The sequence below is a fragment of the Leuciscus leuciscus genome (assembly GCF_965113295.1).
Source record: "Leuciscus leuciscus genome assembly, chromosome: 3".
Lineage (NCBI taxonomy): Eukaryota > Metazoa > Chordata > Actinopteri > Cypriniformes > Leuciscidae > Leuciscus > Leuciscus leuciscus.
The window spans coordinates 38,340,721-38,359,017 of NC_138727.1; the positions used below are offsets into that span (position 1 = coordinate 38,340,721).

Genomic DNA, 18,297 nt, shown 5'->3' on the forward strand with positions numbered 1-18,297 from the left:
CAGATAGTTCACTTCACATTTCATGATCTCCCGTTTACCTACTGGAGAACGATACGCATGCTGTTTTATGGGAAGTGCGTTACCCACCTCAATATCGTGTTGGATGACAGAGGTACCAGACGGAACATCACTAAACAAGTTAGGATAATCTTCTATTAAGTCAATCACATCCTGACGCTGGTCGCTAGATAAATAAGACAAATGAGATGGTAAAACTCTTAAAATCTCTGAATTCTTTAGAGGACCACCACTAAACATCTCTGTTGATATTTTCAACCCATCATCTACATCTTCAGCACCCATGGTACTGGACAGCAAAGATACTCGTTTCACATTTGACACCGGCTGTACCTCACTCTGAGACAAGTCAGTCACCTCATCAGTCTTCACAGTTCATGCTACATATTGTTTCAGCATATTTACATGACACAAACGTGTCTTCCGTCGTCGTTCTGGGGAGTGGACTATATAATCAGTGTCACTCAGCTTGCTCTTAATTACATAAGGACCTGCAAATCGCGCAGCTAAAGCAGAACCAGGCAAAGGAAGCTTTTCTCCAGGCGTAAAATTACGCACAACCGCGATCTTGTCAAAATGACACTTCATTTTCTTCTGTAAATGAGAAAGAGCTTCTTTCGCGACAGCACAAGCATTTCGCAATCGTTCACGGGTACGAGAAACAAAATCAAGCACATTATGTTTCTCAGTCACACCAGTAGAGAAAAATTCATCTTTCAGTACTTTTAAAGGACCCCGTACATTATGTCCAAAGACCAATTCCGACGGACTAAAACCAAGTGACTCTTGTCGCGCTTCACGCAGTGCAAATAAAACCAAAGGGACTCCCTCATCCCACTCATTCCCTGCCTCCAGGCAATATTTTCGCAAACTGGACTTCAGCGTCTGGTGCCACCTCTCAAGTGCCCCCTGCGATTCAGGATGGTAGGCACTGGATGTGACATGTGACACGCTCAAACCTTTCAACACATTTCTGAATATTTTTGACAAGAAATTAGTTCCTTGGTCTGTTTGAACAGTTCTCGGCAATCCGAATGTTGTGAAAAATTTTATTAGAGCTTTAGTGACGCTTTTGGCAGTTATATTCCGTAACGGAATTGCTTCTGGAAACCGCGTGACGGTACACATGATTGTTAAAATATACTGAGAACCAGATTTAGTTCGCGGCAGCGGCCCCACGCAATCTACCAAGACGCGTTCAAACGGTTCACCTACAGCCGGAATAGGGCGAAGTGGAGCAGGTGGCACAATCTGATTGGGCTTTCCTACTACTTGACATACATGACACGTCTTACAATATCGAGACACATCAGCTTTCAACCCAGGCCAAAAGAAATGCTGGAGCACCCGATGGTAAGTTTTATTTATACCAAGGTGCCCAGCCCAAGGATGATCATGTGCCAAGCTTAAAATATGCTGTCGAAATTTCGAGGGTACCACAATCTGATGGACCACGTTCCAATCATCCGAATTTTCATCATTCGATAATCGAGCATTCCAACTACGCATTAACACAGTGTTGTTCCAATAGAACTGATGGTTATACGAAGGTGACTTTTTAGTGTCAGCACTTAAACGACATTTCTCTAACGTATGATCACTTTTCTGAGCTGCAGTAAGAACATCGCACGAAATAGGCAAAAATATGTCAGGACTGGGACAAACAGATTTTTGGATCGAATTAACATCCACATGCTCCATCACAGCATTTTTCTCAAAAATCTCTGCAAAGATAGACTCACCTAAATTCACTTCATTCTCCTTACCGAGACTTTTCGCCTGAGCGCGTGTCGTAACTGCACTAGAAGCAAAAACATTTGGGAAATGTTGTGCGAGCGCATCTGGTTGCTGATCAGTAACTGGGATTTTGGTAACATGCACAACTGGCATCACTTTTCCTCCAGCAAGATCATTTCCCATGATAAAATCAATACCTTTCACAGGTAGGGAAGAACGAGCCGCTACATTAAAACATCCAGAAACTAATTCAGATGTCACCCAGGCGCGATGAAGAGGGACAGTGATAAAACCCATTTCTACACCCTGCACGATAGTGCTAGTATCACATTCGGAGCTTGCACAAAAAGGCAAAGTGTCAGACAGTATAAAAGACTGAGATCCTCCCGTATCACGTAAGATCTTCACAGCTTTCTGATCCTCAACACAACCAGTCAATGATACATAACCGTCAAACACGAAAGGCTGAAAACACTCATCAGGAGCTACTGAAATCATGGTCTGTGGAGACACAATTTTTACTAAAACTGAACCACGAGGTTGAGCTGAAAAATCCTGACGGTCATGCTTTCGTTTTAAAATTCGACACTCAGCAATAATATGTCCAACCTTGTGACAATAGCCACACTCTTTACGCATTTTCGGGCTAGATGGACTAGGCCTGACTTTAAAGTCAGAAGAATTAACTTCATTCTCTCTTTGTGAAGTGTATCCTAAATCACTTGCACGCTTTACAAACACAGGTTTATGAATGAGTGCATACTCGTCCGCTAAAACAGCTGCTTGCTGCACAGTAGTAACCTTTTGTTCGTTTAAATATAAAGCAGTACGCTCAGGAACACAATTCTTAAACTCTTCAATGAGCAAAAGTTCACACAAAGATTGATAATCCGCGACTTTACACGCCTTTATCCATCGATCAAAAAGTATACCCTTCTCACGGGCAAATTCGACATATGTCTGAGAAGCAGATTTTTTCGTTGAGCGAAAACGTTGTCGGTAATGTTCAGGTACTAACTCATAGGCACGGAGAATCGCATTTTTTACTGTCTCATATTGAACACTTTCCTCTAACGGAAGAGATGCACAAACTTCTTGCGCTTTCCCTGTTAACTTACATTGTAACATTAATGACCAGACCTCTGTTGGCCACTTCAAAGCAGATGCTATTCTTTCAAATGCCTGAAAGTAAGCTTCAACCTCTTTCTCCCGAAAAGGTGGAACAATTACAATATTTTTCGCTACATTAAACGAAGTCGAATGATCAAGAGAATCCGTTAACACAGGTAAAGAGTTAACTATAGGTATCGCAGGAATATTTGGCACTAATGCAACAGCTTCAACCTCAGAACTAGGTCTATCTTTAAAAGCAAATTTTTTAGATCTTTTTGGATCATCTCGACCAGACTCTAACTCTAACTGGCGCATTTTAATTTTCATCTCCACATCAATACGGTGCAATTCCAGCTGATGCTGCAACTAATCCTTCCGTGCTTGAGCTCTGTCTTGCGTCTCAAGCTGTAAACGAGCTAAACGTACTTTTAAACGCAAACCTCCCTGATGTACAGGTGATTCTTCAGTAGAGAGGGAAAAAGGTTCAAACTTAGGCAAAGAAAGAGGTGGTAGTCCTACCTTCACCCCACCACCGGCACCCGGCGTAACTGGATTGCCAGCGAGAGAACGCAGTGAGGTAGAAGAATGCAGTGGGACTTGTTCCTCATCCACAACAGCTGCAACTGATTCTGCTGATTCAGGAACATCCTCCAATAAAGACAACACCCCATCATTAATTAAACCAGTTAACAAACAAGCTTTCAAGTCTTTCTTAAGCAATGTTTTAGAAACAGGTATTTCAAAGTGTCGAGCAATAAGGAACAAATCGTCCTTTCTACATGTTTCCAACACTGCAATGCTAGGTTGACTTACAAACTCATTTAAATCAAACGTCGCCATAATAAATTGATGAGCAAAGAACAAACATAATAAATTAGCAGGCTACGAACGACTCCGGACCTAAACCTACCTAACCGAGACCTAACTAAGACCTCTCAAGTCTTCAGAGGGTACCAGTTAAGAGGCAAGCCTCTCCCCCGGAATACCTCCAAAAACAACAAACTAAAATAATAAAGAAAACAATAAATAGTAAACCGTAGTGAGAACCGGCGCTAAGCACGGCCCCCCTGATTTACTCTACCTACCCGGAGATCGCCCAGCACCACTAACCTTTATCTGCTCATTAAACAAAATTAACATAATCCAATATCCCGGACGAGCCCCCAATTTATGTTACGAACCCTTTCTTTAAAAGTGGCTACGTAAGGGTTTCACAGCATAAAGAAGGACACGTGAAACACGAGTACGCTGCGTTGACGTTTATTGTACTCACAAACATGTAAAAACTCACGAAACACGTATCACAGATAAAGAAACATAATAAACTTCAAAATAATATGAAGGTAACAAATATTAATAAGACGAACAGCAAAGTAATTTAACAAAAGAAAAAGAAAGCTTGTTTGCTGGTTCTCCTCTCTCCTGCCATGCTCCGCTTCAGCGTCCTTATTATAGTGAATCAGAAACGACTCCAACGAGACGCAGGTGTATAATGATACACAGGTGCGGACCTAATAACAAACTCAGACACAGGAAAAAAAAGAACAGTCATGACGTCATCACAAGGAGAGGAAAACACGAGACACAAACCGTAACAATGATCAAAACCCCAAATAAACAATACAGAACCCAAATGAACAACAAAGTTTTTTTCAATTGAATATAATCAAAATGTTCAGTCTTTCTGAAAAGAGTTCTTTGAAAAGTCCGTAGAAAAAGTTAATTGTCCTTTATCTGTTGATGATGAAAAAGGGTCTCCATCCGAGAAAAGAACAAAAGATGAGGAAAGTTATTCTTTTTCCTACCATTCACAGTTCAAATCAGTGCTAAGACTTTCCTCAACTGAAAGATCCAAGAACAGACTCAAGGGAGGCTTGCCAGTCCAAACCCTCCTCAGAACCACTGGAAGGCCGGAACAAATCCAGAATACAGGCACCAACACATCGTTACATCAGACAGAGGACATCAATCGAATAAAAAATAAAAAAATAAAAAAATAAAAACCTGACCTTGAGCAACCTGACCTTGTGAAAGGTCACAAAAATATCATATCTTCATTGTAACAACATACAATAAACATTTTTAACGATGCGACCCCATAGGTTTCAATGGAGAAAAGTGAAGTCAATTAGAAGCTCTCACTTCCTGATGGTCGAGCGTACTGCGCAGACTCAAACTGAGCTTGATGACGTAGATGTGACGTGAGCAACCCGTCTGTCTTCTTGTAGCTGTGCCAAGAGAAATCTGAATCATTCCCTTCCGAAACTTGCAGAGATGGAGAGTGTGAGTAGGAGCCATCTAGCTGTCCTAGCTGTACATGAGCTAGAAGCAGGAGCAACTTTTGCTAAGTATTCTGATGAATTACTTTGTCATTTTGCCTCCACGTCCCCCCGATTGCGCGCAAGCTTCTCCTCCTGTCCATACGGTAATCTCTCTACAGTGCGACAGAGAGTCGCGTGGTTATGACGCAATCGTTAGCCTATTTTTACAAAAACTGCTTCTACGGGGCCATAACGTCAGATACAAGATAATGGAGCCTTTTATACATTTTCGTGTTTCTTTAGAAAAAAATAATGGACAAATGGAGTCTTTAAACACCTCAGATGTAAAGTTATTCGCTGTCAAAGTGACGCCAAAATGAATGGGAGTCAATGGAATGCTAACAGCAGGTGATGGTCCGCTAATCAATGGCGGCGCCCGGGGAAGCTTCAATATTTTATGAACCCTGCCCCCCTGCATCAAGCCCGCCGGCCTCAGCATCAGGAAGTATCACGTGATATCAGGTCTCGCGAATGAACGAATTGGCACTGCACACGTACACGTAGAAAGAGGTAATGTTAGATAGTTCTTCACACTTTCGTCATGGCTGAACCGGTAAAAAAGAAGCAGAAAGCTAGGAAAGCTTTGTTGGAGGACCAAAGAAAGAGGAAACGGCAGACTGACCGAGCAAGGAGTCAGACTCGACTCGAGTAAATATCGTTCTTATTAATGGACTAGTAGACATCTTCAGAGGTTATCTGTGCTTGTTAGATGTCTGACGCTTTATAACGCGTTGTGTCAGGAGGAGAAATAGGGATAGCTCAAGTTATCACAGAGGCCAGACAGACTCACGGAGGCAATTGGCATCTCACAACTTGCACTTTATTCCCCAGTCGAACTCGTGTAACTGTCTGTCACCCGTTCTACTGTCCACAGCTTTACTTGATAAACAAAAGTAGGATAAGAGCATCAAACTGAAAAAACCCGCATACAGTACATGTGTTCGAGGTGCACATACAATACAGACTGCCGACAGTTCAACAGGGCATGCGCAGCTCTTAAAGGGGCCACACCATATTTCCACTCATTACAGCTTCCATCCTACTGAACAGGTACCAGCATAGAGGGCGGAAGGGATCAGGCCGCGAGTGGTATTTACGACAGTAATGTTAAATACAAGTACTCCTTGACAAAAACGGAAAGCTGCATAGTGTGCCTTTAAATATATTAATAATATTGATTTGAATTAGGTAATATTTGTGGTTCTTGAAACAGAGCAGTTTAATTCTCCATTCTCAGATATTTTGATAGAAATTTCACAAATATATTAAGTGTGTTATAAATAAATAATTGGTTAGTCAAATACTAAATTCCTTTAGTGAATTTTTTTATATAACAAAATTTTAGCTAAAATTAACTGTTACATTTTTAGTCAATTATTTTGGTATGTTTGTGCTATAAAAATAATAGCTGACTTGACCGGACTTGAAACTGCCACTGAATTACACAAACAAATACACAAAATGATGGATTTAAAGTCATCACAGAGGACTGTAAAGATATTTCACTGGAACTTAGTCTTCACATCTTCTTTCTGTTTCTATTTTGTTTTGGTTCTTTACGTAGGCCTATTCATGTTCAGTGTCATTTGTCTTTTATAATGTATTCAGCTAATAACTATTGTTACAGCACTGTCATTTTAGCTACAATTTTGCTACAATACCTAATTGAAAACATGCGGTTGAGTTTTTTTTTTATAATTATTTTTTTTTTAAACCCTAATAGAGACTACAAGATCAGACAGATAGAGGGATATATACAGTACATCCCATATATATATATATATATATATATATATATATATATATATATATATATATATATATATATATATATATATATATATATATGTATATATGTATATATATATATATATATATATATGTATATATATATATATATATATATATATATGTATATCTGGTACTGTTTAGAACAATTTTTCTTAAGGGTGCAGTCCTTTTCTTTTTATGTAGGTACGTTTCATTATCAGATGACCTGTTTTAAAATGTGGCAACCAAGCTTATGTTGATATGGCGATTTACTGTTGATTCGTATATCCTAGCAACTTTAACCACAGTCTCACTCCAGTATTTGTATGCATTAAACTGCTACCATGAAAGCTGGTCAAACTGGTTTAGTTTATTCTGCATAAATGTTTTTTTTTTTTTTTACTGTCTTTCAAAAAACACATATCTTCCATGGAAGGGCACTGACGTCTTTGCTTCAGGCATGTTTTTTTTTTTTTTTTTTTTTTTTAGCCAATCACTAATTATAGTTTTATTCATAATGTAAGTAATATAGTACATAATATTATATTACTTATATTAAATTATAAATGAACAATAATAATTAAACAAATTTCATATTGATAGCTGTATAATCTAATAAAAGGAGTGAACCTGCAACTATTGCTAAATCTTTGCACTTGGCCCATCCCAAGTGAGATATTTGTACTCAGGGCAGTCTACACCCTCTTCAGAGGTAAGCAATGTTTTGAATGAAGTTTGACATCATAGGAAAAGAATAGTTGCATGTCCACAAACAGTGAATAAGCAAATATAGTAGCCTAAGTGAATGAATCTGTGTAGCATGTAAATGGTCAACAATTTGACTAAATGGTTTACATTTGTAAGTTTAGATGATTATTTTTTATGTTTAGACTACACATTTTCTTATGGTTGTGTGTGTGTGTGTGTGTGTGTGTGTGTGTGTGTGTGTGTGTGTGTGTGTGTGTGTGTGTGTGTGTGTGTGTGTGTGTGTGTGTGTGTGTGTGTGTGTGTGTTTTAATATTATAGCTAGGCTGGAATTATATGTGACTCTGAGCAACTTTGGCATTTAGGTGCTATAATTAATTAAGCAGGATATAATAAACATGAGCAGATACCAAAATACAACAGCGGGTCTATAATTCTATATTGCACATTTTCAGAACAAAAAAAGTTCTGAAATACGGCTGATTCACTGGCTTTTACTGGCATATTAAATTGCACATGACATTGATCAACGGGACTATATAATTACAAAATGTCTTGTAAATTATGCTCACACTCTCAGAAAAAAAGGTACAAAAGCTGTCACTGTGGCGGTACCTTTTCAAAAGGTACACTTTTGTACCTAAAGAGTACATATTAGTCCCTCAAAGGACCTTAAAAGTGTACCTTTTGAAAAGGTACCACCACAGCGACAGCTTTTGTACCTTTTTTTCTGAGAGTGCCAGTTAATAATAATAATAATAATAATTCGTTACATTTATATAGCGCTTTTCTAGGTAGGCTACTCAAAGCGCTTTACATGGAAGGGGGAATCTTCCACCACCAATAGTCTTATCAGCTGGCTTTATTTTACAAGCCGTTCAATAGAAGGCAGGTTATAAGACGCTGTAAACTTTACAGCACGTGAACAAGCAGTGTGAACAGTTAGCCTAAGATGGTTGATTCAGAAGTGATTAAAATGACAGAAAAGCAATTATTAGTTAAATCTTTAATAGCGCTTGCTTGCTAGGTTAAGTCAATTGATACACTGTTGTATTGTTGTACCTATATATAGTCTAAATATTGGGGCTAGTGATTGTTCATTCCAAATAGCCTTCTGTTTAAGTTGCTGTGTGTGCTTGTGTGTGTGTGTGTGTGTGTGTGTGTGTGTGTGTGTGTGTGTGGGTGTGTGTGTGTGTGTGTGTTTGTGTGTGTGCGCACTGTGTTGAACATTCCAAGACACACCTTATACCAGTATGAGAACAAAACATGAGAGCAATTCCATTTTTATCTGATAGACGTCCATCTGTGCGTATGCATGAAATAAACATTGAGACTCACCCTAAACTCACCCTAAATCTATAATTAGAAGACATTATTTTCTTCTTCTTTTTTTTATTTTTTTTATTTTTTTTTGTAATGAGATTTTTTTTTTTTTTTTTTTTTTTTTAAGAATCAATATACTGTTGACACAATTATTAAAATAACATATTACACATGATATCACTCCTTAGCCTAAGGGAGTTTGGCAGAAAGTCCTATACAATATAATGATTTAATTGTACATTTGAGGATTATCATTTTACATTTGATGATTATCACCTCCTCTCTTCTATCAAATCTAGGTAGAAGGCTGTCCCTTGGCAGGGAGGTGGGGGTGGGGAAAGGGTACCCACAATTTTAGAAACAGCCTAGTGCTTTATCAAATGTATCTAAATCATTCATAGAATCACCATGAATGTACTATTCAAATAAAACATATTAGTAAAAAATAAATTTAAAAAAAACATCTGTTAAAACATCATTTTATAACTTTGAAACAAACTTCAAAACTTTGTATAATGAAACATTTATAGGCTTCTACAACAATTAGGACCACTGATTATGTAATGTGTGTAGCAAATAAAATCTGATTAATTCTATTTTATTGTTCATCCATTTCAGAAATTCTTTTATAGGTTTTATTTGACCTTTTATATATTTATTAATAATCTTTCATCAAAATAGACACATTTTTGTCACCAAAACACCTTTTATCATCCTGACAGAAATGAATTCTTGACATTCACCTTAGCAGTAATCAGCATTGTATTTACACCCTTCATTGTGAGAAATTGATACCATCAGTATGCTTCTGTATTGCGTACTACAGGGTTTGGTAACCGAACTACACTTGTTACCACACCCTACACACGTCAATCTGCCTTTGATATAGTATCACCCAAAATTGCACTATTCAGTTTTTCACTTTTGAACTAAGAAGACAAATCACATAGAGCGCTGCAATACCATTTGGTATACATGGTTATGACTTTGAACAGCATATTGAGGTAGGAAATTCTTACACATGAATTGATTGACATAATGTAGCTTATAATACTATATAATACTTTATTCAATGTATTCTACGTAAATATGTTATATGATTACATTAGCCCCTGTATCTGCTTGTATATTTGTTGTCAACTTGTATCAACTTCATGTCAAAGGAGGGTTGTGCACCATTCAAAATTTAATGTGAATGCCTTTTAAATTACAATTACATTTTTTAATATGAATTGAAAGTGAATTGGGGTACCAAGGAAGCAAAATTAAAGTGAATTGAAAACATTGGATCACATTTTTTTGAGTAGAAAAGCAAAGTTTGTCAAGACCTTAACTACTATGTACTAACATTTAAATTAATAATTTGATACAATGCACTTATTGTGTACATCCATGTTTTTACTTTGTACTTATATATTTGTTTTAAATACCTGCATGTAATTACAGCTGTAATTAATTTCTGTAATTACATATGTAATAACACTGTAATTCTGTAATAACATCTATGATTGCACTGTTGAGCCTGTATCCCACATCAATAGCAGCAAAAGTGTTTTGCAATACAATTTGAACACAATAAGTACATTGTAGACTACTTCTTTTTTTGATGTAAGTACATAGTACTTAAAGACACCTAATATAAAGTGTGACCAAAGTCTTAAAATTTTAAGGTTTATAGGCATTATGAACAGAAAGATAGAATGATAGACAGACATATACACAGAGATGGATAGATAGATAAATAAATAAGTTAATAAATAAATGATCATGAATAAATCAATAGTTAAAAGTCTATTAAAAATCCTATTTATTTTACTAAAATACCCAACATATAACATGAAAACAGATCACATCACCATACAACACTTGAAGCTAACAGCTTGAAGCACTTTAAAGGAACCGTATGTAAGAAATGTATTTCAATTAATCATAAAATGGCCCTGATATGTCACTAGACATTAAGAAATCATGTTCATTTCAAATACTTATATCACTGACAACAGTAGTCCGGCCAGGATATTGTCATTTAAAAGTGAAGTTGCAGCCCTCAACTGATGGTGATGTTGATGTTGTGTTTTGGCCTGATGCTCCACCCTCCACCTATCTACTAATCACAAAGTCAGTAGTGTTTCAGCATCCGGGTTGCCAGCTCTGCTCTAGTTACCACAGCTGCAGCTACAAACGTGTCGGATAAAAAATGCCTAACGTTACGAAACCTAAAAGACCTCATTATGAATCCGAAATACGCAAAACATCTCTCATGAAGCATAAACATAATAAAAAAAATAATAATAAAATAAAAAAAAACGTACTGTGTAGGACTCGTCACTTGCCATTGGAAGCTCCTTGTAGCAGCCTACGTTCCTGCTGGATCCGGCAGCCTAACTGGCTCAAAAGTGTGCATTGAGGCTATGCCTTTTGAAACCTAAAATGACAAATAGAAAAACCAATGGACTTCAAAGACATTAGCATTTGACAGTCATAGCAAGGCCATGAGTAAACATCAAATGTATAATTTGCGTCAGGGCCTGATTTGTCTAAAAAGAAAAAAAAGCTTTTAAGAACCAAATTACATTTTTCATCATCATCTGGATCAGTAATTTTCTCTGTGTTAATTGGGAACAGCTTTCATCTAAATTTAGGGCATACATGCTGAGATTTGTGTGACTAATTCAAAGTTTAGCTCTTCTGAATAATTATTATTTACTTTATTATACAGAACTACTGCAAAATATATCATGAATCTGAAACTCATTCAGTTACATTGTGACATGCTTGACATCTACTAAGTATTAATGTAATGCAAATTGGGATGGGACCACAGTGCCTTGTGTCTTATTATCTTTAATCCACACTTAATCTGTTTCAATGTTTGTTTGAAAGCTCTGTGCATTCCTGTAGCACAAACAATATAACTTGATATCAAGGTCATGGGTTTGATTCCCAGGGAATGCATTAACCAATAACTATATACATTTTAAATGCCAAATGAGCTGCTTCAGACAATGACATGCAAATATATGTCATGAGAAATATTTCTAAATAGAAGGACATTTTGAGACATAAGCATTCAAAATTGATCAAATAGTGCTTTGAAACCTTGTCCATGTAGTTTGACCTGGCTTTTTAGTATGATAAAAGCATGTTGTCATAGATGCCTCAGTTTAAACCTTTTCAAATCTACTTCGTTTGTGACAGAATTAATAGGTAAAACGTTTCAGTTTCTCTGAAAACCTGACAATTGTTCACGATTTTGGTTCTTTAAATCTTCTCTAGAGGAAAGTTTAGCCTACTACATAGATTTATTACTACAAAGATTTATCATTTGTAGCGCATAACTCATAACTCATAAAGCTCTTTGAATGTAAATGTTCTGAAATTCCTTAAAGACATAATATAAATGATTTTTCTTCTTCTTCTATTTTAGGGGGTGTTTCATTTCAAAAAATGCCAGATGGACAGTTTTTCTCACCATATGTAAGTATACTCTACATTAAATATGGATATTATGTGCTGAGAAATTGATAAATATAGAAAATAACAAATGTAATCAAAAGCTATTAAATAATGTTCATCCATATCAAAAATAGTCTAAATTGAATTTTGAAAGATCAAGGTAATCATGACATATATTTGTTTCTTTTCTTGACAGTATGTGTATGGTGTACCGTTTGTGGAGGTACATCCTCCCCAACTACAACTGCACCAACAACACCGGATTCACAAACAACCAGTGAAGTTTGTATAATAAAAACTAAAGCGTCCATTACCACAGCTATGACCCCCGAACCAAATAAAAAATGTACAGCTGTGACTTTCACAACTGCACCTCCTACAACTACGGATTCAACATCAACGGTATCTTCAAGAACAAATGAAGATTCTACAGAATTTCCAACAACAGCTACAGGTTCAAACACAGTGTCATCTTTAATGACAACAGAAACTGAATCTTCAACAACCACAGATTCAGCTGCTTCAACATCAACAAAGGAAGAATCTATGACACCCCCAACCACAGTCACATCCTCACCAACTACAACAGCGACAAATGCTGCTGAAACAACAACTGCAGAATCTTCAACAACCACAGCTGCGAACCCCACAAGCATGCCTGTATTCCCAGAATCTACAACTGCACCTCCAGCCACAGAAAATACTGCTCAAACAGAGACACCATCTTCAACAATAACAATTGAATCTTATACAACCACAGATGTGACCCCCACAATCACAATCACATCCTCACAAACTACAACAGCAACAAATGCTGCTGAAACAACAACTGCAGAATCTTCAACAACTGAAGCTTCAACAACCACAGCTGCGAACCCCACAAGCATGCCTGTATTCCCAGAATCTACAACTGCACCTCCAGCCACAGAAAATACTTTTCCAACAGAGACACCATCTTCAACAATGACAATTGAATCTTATACAACCACAGATGTGACCCCCACAACCACACTCATATCCTCACAAACTACAACAGCAACAAATGCTGCTGAAACAACAACTGCAGAATCTTCAACAACTGAAGCTTCAACAACCACAGCTGCGAACCCCACAACCATGCCTGTATTCCCAGAATCTACAACTGCACCTCCAGCCACAGAAAATACTTTTCCAACAGAGACACCATCTTCAACAATGACAATTGAATCTTATACAACCACAGATGTGACCCCCACAACCACACTCATATCCTCACCAACTACAACAGCAACAAATGCTGCTGAAACAACAACTGCAGAATCTTCAACAACCACAGCTGCGAACCCCACAAGCATGCCTGTATTCCCAGAATCTACAACTGCACCTCCAGCCACAGAAAATACTGCTCAAACAGAGACACCATCTTCAACAATAACAATTGAATCTTATACAACCACAGATGTGACCCCCACAACCACACTCACATCCTCACAAACTACAACAGCAACAAATGCTGCTGAAACAACAACTGCAGAATCTTCAACAACTGAAGCTTCAACAACCACAGCTGCGAACCCCACAACCATGCCTGTATTCCCAGAATCTACAACTGCACCTCCAGCCACAGAAAATACTTTTCCAACAGAGACACCATCTTCAACAATGACAATTGAATCTTATACAACCACAGATGTGACCCCCACAACCACACTCATATCCTCACCAACTACAACAGCAACAAATGCTGCTGAAACAACAACTGCAGAATCTTCAACAACCACAGCTGCGAACCCCACAAGCATGCCTGTATTCTCAGAACCTACAACTGCACCTCCAGCCACAGAAAATACTTTTCCAACAGAGACACCATCTTCAACAATGACAATTGAATCTTATACAACCACAGATGTGACCCCCACAACCACACTCATATCCTCACCAACTACAACAGCAACAAATGCTGCTGAAACAACAACTGCAGAATCTTCAACAACCACAGCTGCGAACCCCACAAGCATGCCTGTATTCTCAGAACCTACAACTGCACCTCCAGCCACAGAAAATACTGCTCCAACAGAGACACCATCTTCAACAATAACAATTGAATCTTATACAACCACAGATGTGACCCCCACAACCACACTCACATCCTCACAAACTACAACAGCAACAAATGCTGCTGAAACAACAACAGCAGAATCTTCAACAACTGAAGCTTCAACAACCACAGCTGCGAACCCCACAACCATGCCTGTATTCTCAGAACCTACAACTGCACCTCCAGCCACAGAAAATACTTTTCCAACAGAGACACCATCTTCAACAATGACAATTGAATCTTATACAACCACAGATGTGACCCCCACAACCACACTCATATCCTCACCAACTACAACAGCAACAAATGCTGCTGAAACAACAACTGCAGAATCTTCAACAACCACAGCTGCGAACCCCACAAGCATGCCTGTATTCCCAGAATCTACAACTGCACCTCCAGCCACAGAAAATACTGCTCAAACAGAGACACCATCTTCAACAATAACAATTGAATCTTATACAACCACAGATGTGACCCCCACAACCACACTCACATCCTCACAAACTACAACAGCAACAAATGCTGCTGAAACAACAACTGCAGAATCTTCAACAACTGAAGCTTCAACAACCACAGCTGCGAACCCCACAACCATGCCTGTATTCCCAGAATCTACAACTGCACCTCCAGCCACAGAAAATACTTTTCCAACAGAGACACCATCTTCAACAATGACAATTGAATCTTATACAACCACAGATGTGACCCCCACAACCACACTCATATCCTCACCAACTACAACAGCAACAAATGCTGCTGAAACAACAACTGCAGAATCTTCAACAACCACAGCTGCGAACCCCACAAGCATGCCTGTATTCTCAGAACCTACAACTGCACCTCCAGCCACAGAAAATACTTTTCCAACAGAGACACCATCTTCAACAATGACAATTGAATCTTATACAACCACAGATGTGACCCCCACAACCACACTCATATCCTCACCAACTACAACAGCAACAAATGCTGCTGAAACAACAACTGCAGAATCTTCAACAACCACAGCTGCGAACCCCACAAGCATGCCTGTATTCTCAGAACCTACAACTGCACCTCCAGCCACAGAAAATACTGCTCCAACAGAGACACCATCTTCAACAATAACAATTGAATCTTATACAACCACAGATGTGACCCCCACAACCACACTCACATCCTCACAAACTACAACAGCAACAAATGCTGCTGAAACAACAACAGCAGAATCTTCAACAACTGAAGCTTCAACAACCACAGCTGCGAACCCCACAACCATGCCTGTATTCTCAGAACCTACAACTGCACCTCCAGCCACAGAAAATACTTTTCCAACAGGGACACCATCTTCAACAATAACAATTGAATCTTATACAACCACAGCTGTGACTCCCACAAATATGCCCATATTCTCAACACCTATAACTGCACCTCCAGCAACAGATGCTGCAACCACAGCACTATCTTCAACTTCTTCACTTTTCACTACAACAACCAGACCTGCTACCACAACATTTTTCACTCCCACAACCATGCCAATATTCTCAGAAATTACAACATTTATGACAACAACATCTTTACAAAATGCAACTCAAAATTCAGCGACACACAATCCAGCTCCAAATACATTTGAAGCTCATAGCACTATGTCTTTAGCAACCACTGCAACCAGTGCACCAACACTCATAATTGTAACTCAAGAAACCACTATGTCATTGTCAATGTCAACAACTAGTGCCTCCCCAACTACAATTGTGACTCCAATGACTGAATCTGGAGCTGCAACAACTGCAAACAATGCAACAACAGCAGTGGTCACAAGCAAGCTGCTTTTCAACTCCTCATCTCCAGTCCCAAGTGAAGCTCTGGTCCTCGGTGCTGTCAACACTCTCCTGAAATCCAGAAAGTCACAGCTCAATGAATCAGTGAAGGTGGTGAATGTCACTTATCAGAGTAAGTTTCATCATCTTGAATTGAAAAGTATTTCAGCTACAAATTTTCAACCAGTGATTTAATGTCAAACTTTGACTGAAAAAAAATGTGTGATTGTTTGCCAACAGAAATCTCAGAAACCTCTTATGCCGTCGTCATTGTGTTTAATCTGAGTAACATCAGCATGTCTGAAGTCCCTGAGCTCAGAAACAACACTTACACGCAAGTGCAGGATGTTGTCAATAATGCGGTAAAGATTTATCCTTAAAAAATAAAGAAGTCTGAATCTGATATAAAGCTTCTTCAGAGTTGAATGAATTATTTGATTTTCTTTTGCAGCTGAACACTCTTCTGAATGAACCTAACAGTCCAACATTGAAGCCCAATTCATCCAACTTCACGTAAGATGCAAACTGACTTGCAATCTTCACTTTGTCTCCGGATATTTTAGCTTATTAAAGCAATCCGAAATGAAAAATACTTTTTCTATATAATTTTCATCAATTGTTTTGCAATATGGATTGAAGTCCTTAAACAGTATCTTCTGATTTTCCACAGGAGCTCTTCAAACAAGATTGATGGCAGGATGGAATACACCTTCCAGGATGGAGATGTCATTCAACCAGTCAGCTTCCTAAATGAGCTTCGTTCACAATTGGGTACGTCAATAATGATGATCTATGGCTATACAAAATTCTAAAAGGCAAAAAAAAAAAAAAAAAAAATGTTTCTGTAAATCACAAAAGACTAATTGTTTGTTTTTACAATTAATTGTAGAAGTGATCACTACAACAGTGTTTCCAGAATCAACAGCCGGTTCCTCTATGGCTCCTTCAAACCTAATGTTAGTGTTGACTTACCATTTTGAGAGCTCATTATCATTCATGGAGTACTTTCATTGTAAAGATGTGAAATATATTAAACAAAAGAGGTTATCTTTACAGATCTGGTTCAGCAGTGGTCACGAGCAAGCTGCTGTTCAACACCTCATCTCCAGTCCCCAGTGAAGCTCTGGTCCTCAGTGCTGTCAACACTCTCCTGAAATCCAGACAGTCACAGCTCAATGAATCAGTGAAGGTGGTGAATGTCACTTATCAGAGTAAGTTTCATCATTTAAGGTCGAAATGCTTTTGAAATGGTATTTAGTCAAATATTCATGAATGGAAATCTTTTAACCATAAAAATGTCTCATTTCTCTCCAAACAGAAATCTCAGAAACTTCCTATGCTGTCGTCTTTACATTTAACCTGATTAACATCAGCATGCCAGCAGATTCTGATATCAGAGGCAACACCGACCAGAGATTGCAGGATATTATCAATAATGCGGTAAATATATAAAAATGAACACTGTAAATATATTTAGTTCCAATGCCAATCTTCGCCAGAGTTTGATGAATGATTTGATTTTTCTCCTGCAGCTCAACACTCTTCTGAATGAACCTGGGCAACAAGTTTTTGCGCCCAAGTCCTCCAATTTCACGTGAGATGCAATCTTACTTCTATCTTGGAATCTAATTATTGATTCATTATGTTCAGTTTTCGATTTCAGGACATTAAAAAAGCAAAAAATAAAAATATTTACATTTTCTTGAAAATTTCAATAAATCTGTATTGCACAAATGAATTGAAACTCGTTAAACATCTGTTTGATTTTTCCTGCAGAAGCTCTTCAAACCAGATTGATGGCAGGATGGAATACACCTTCCAGGATGGAGATGCCATACAACCAGTCAGCTTCCTAAATGAGCTCCGTTCACAGATGGGTATGTCAATACTCACGATTTCTATATGAATAATAAAAAAAATACAAAATTAGTTTTGCTCTGAATCTGAGTTTTATTGTGTTTCTGCCTTTCATTGT

General features: G+C 38.0%; 2 long non-coding RNA genes across 2 annotated transcripts; both read left to right on the forward strand.

Moving 5' to 3' along the window:
* The first annotated feature begins 9,875 nt into the window (after window positions 1–9,875).
* Window positions 9,876–16,577, forward strand: LOC309495083. The gene is made up of 4 exons (XR_014204546.1): window positions 9,876–9,991; window positions 12,415–12,464; window positions 12,640–16,455; window positions 16,563–16,577. It is a non-coding gene; the product is annotated as an uncharacterized lncRNA (long non-coding RNA).
* Window positions 16,578–17,553: 976 nt separating this feature from the next.
* LOC309495085 lies at window positions 17,554–18,193 on the forward strand. Its single transcript, XR_014204548.1, has 3 exons — window positions 17,554–17,762; window positions 17,855–17,916; window positions 18,099–18,193. It is a non-coding gene; the product is annotated as an uncharacterized lncRNA (long non-coding RNA).
* Window positions 18,194–18,297: the final 104 nt, after the last annotated feature.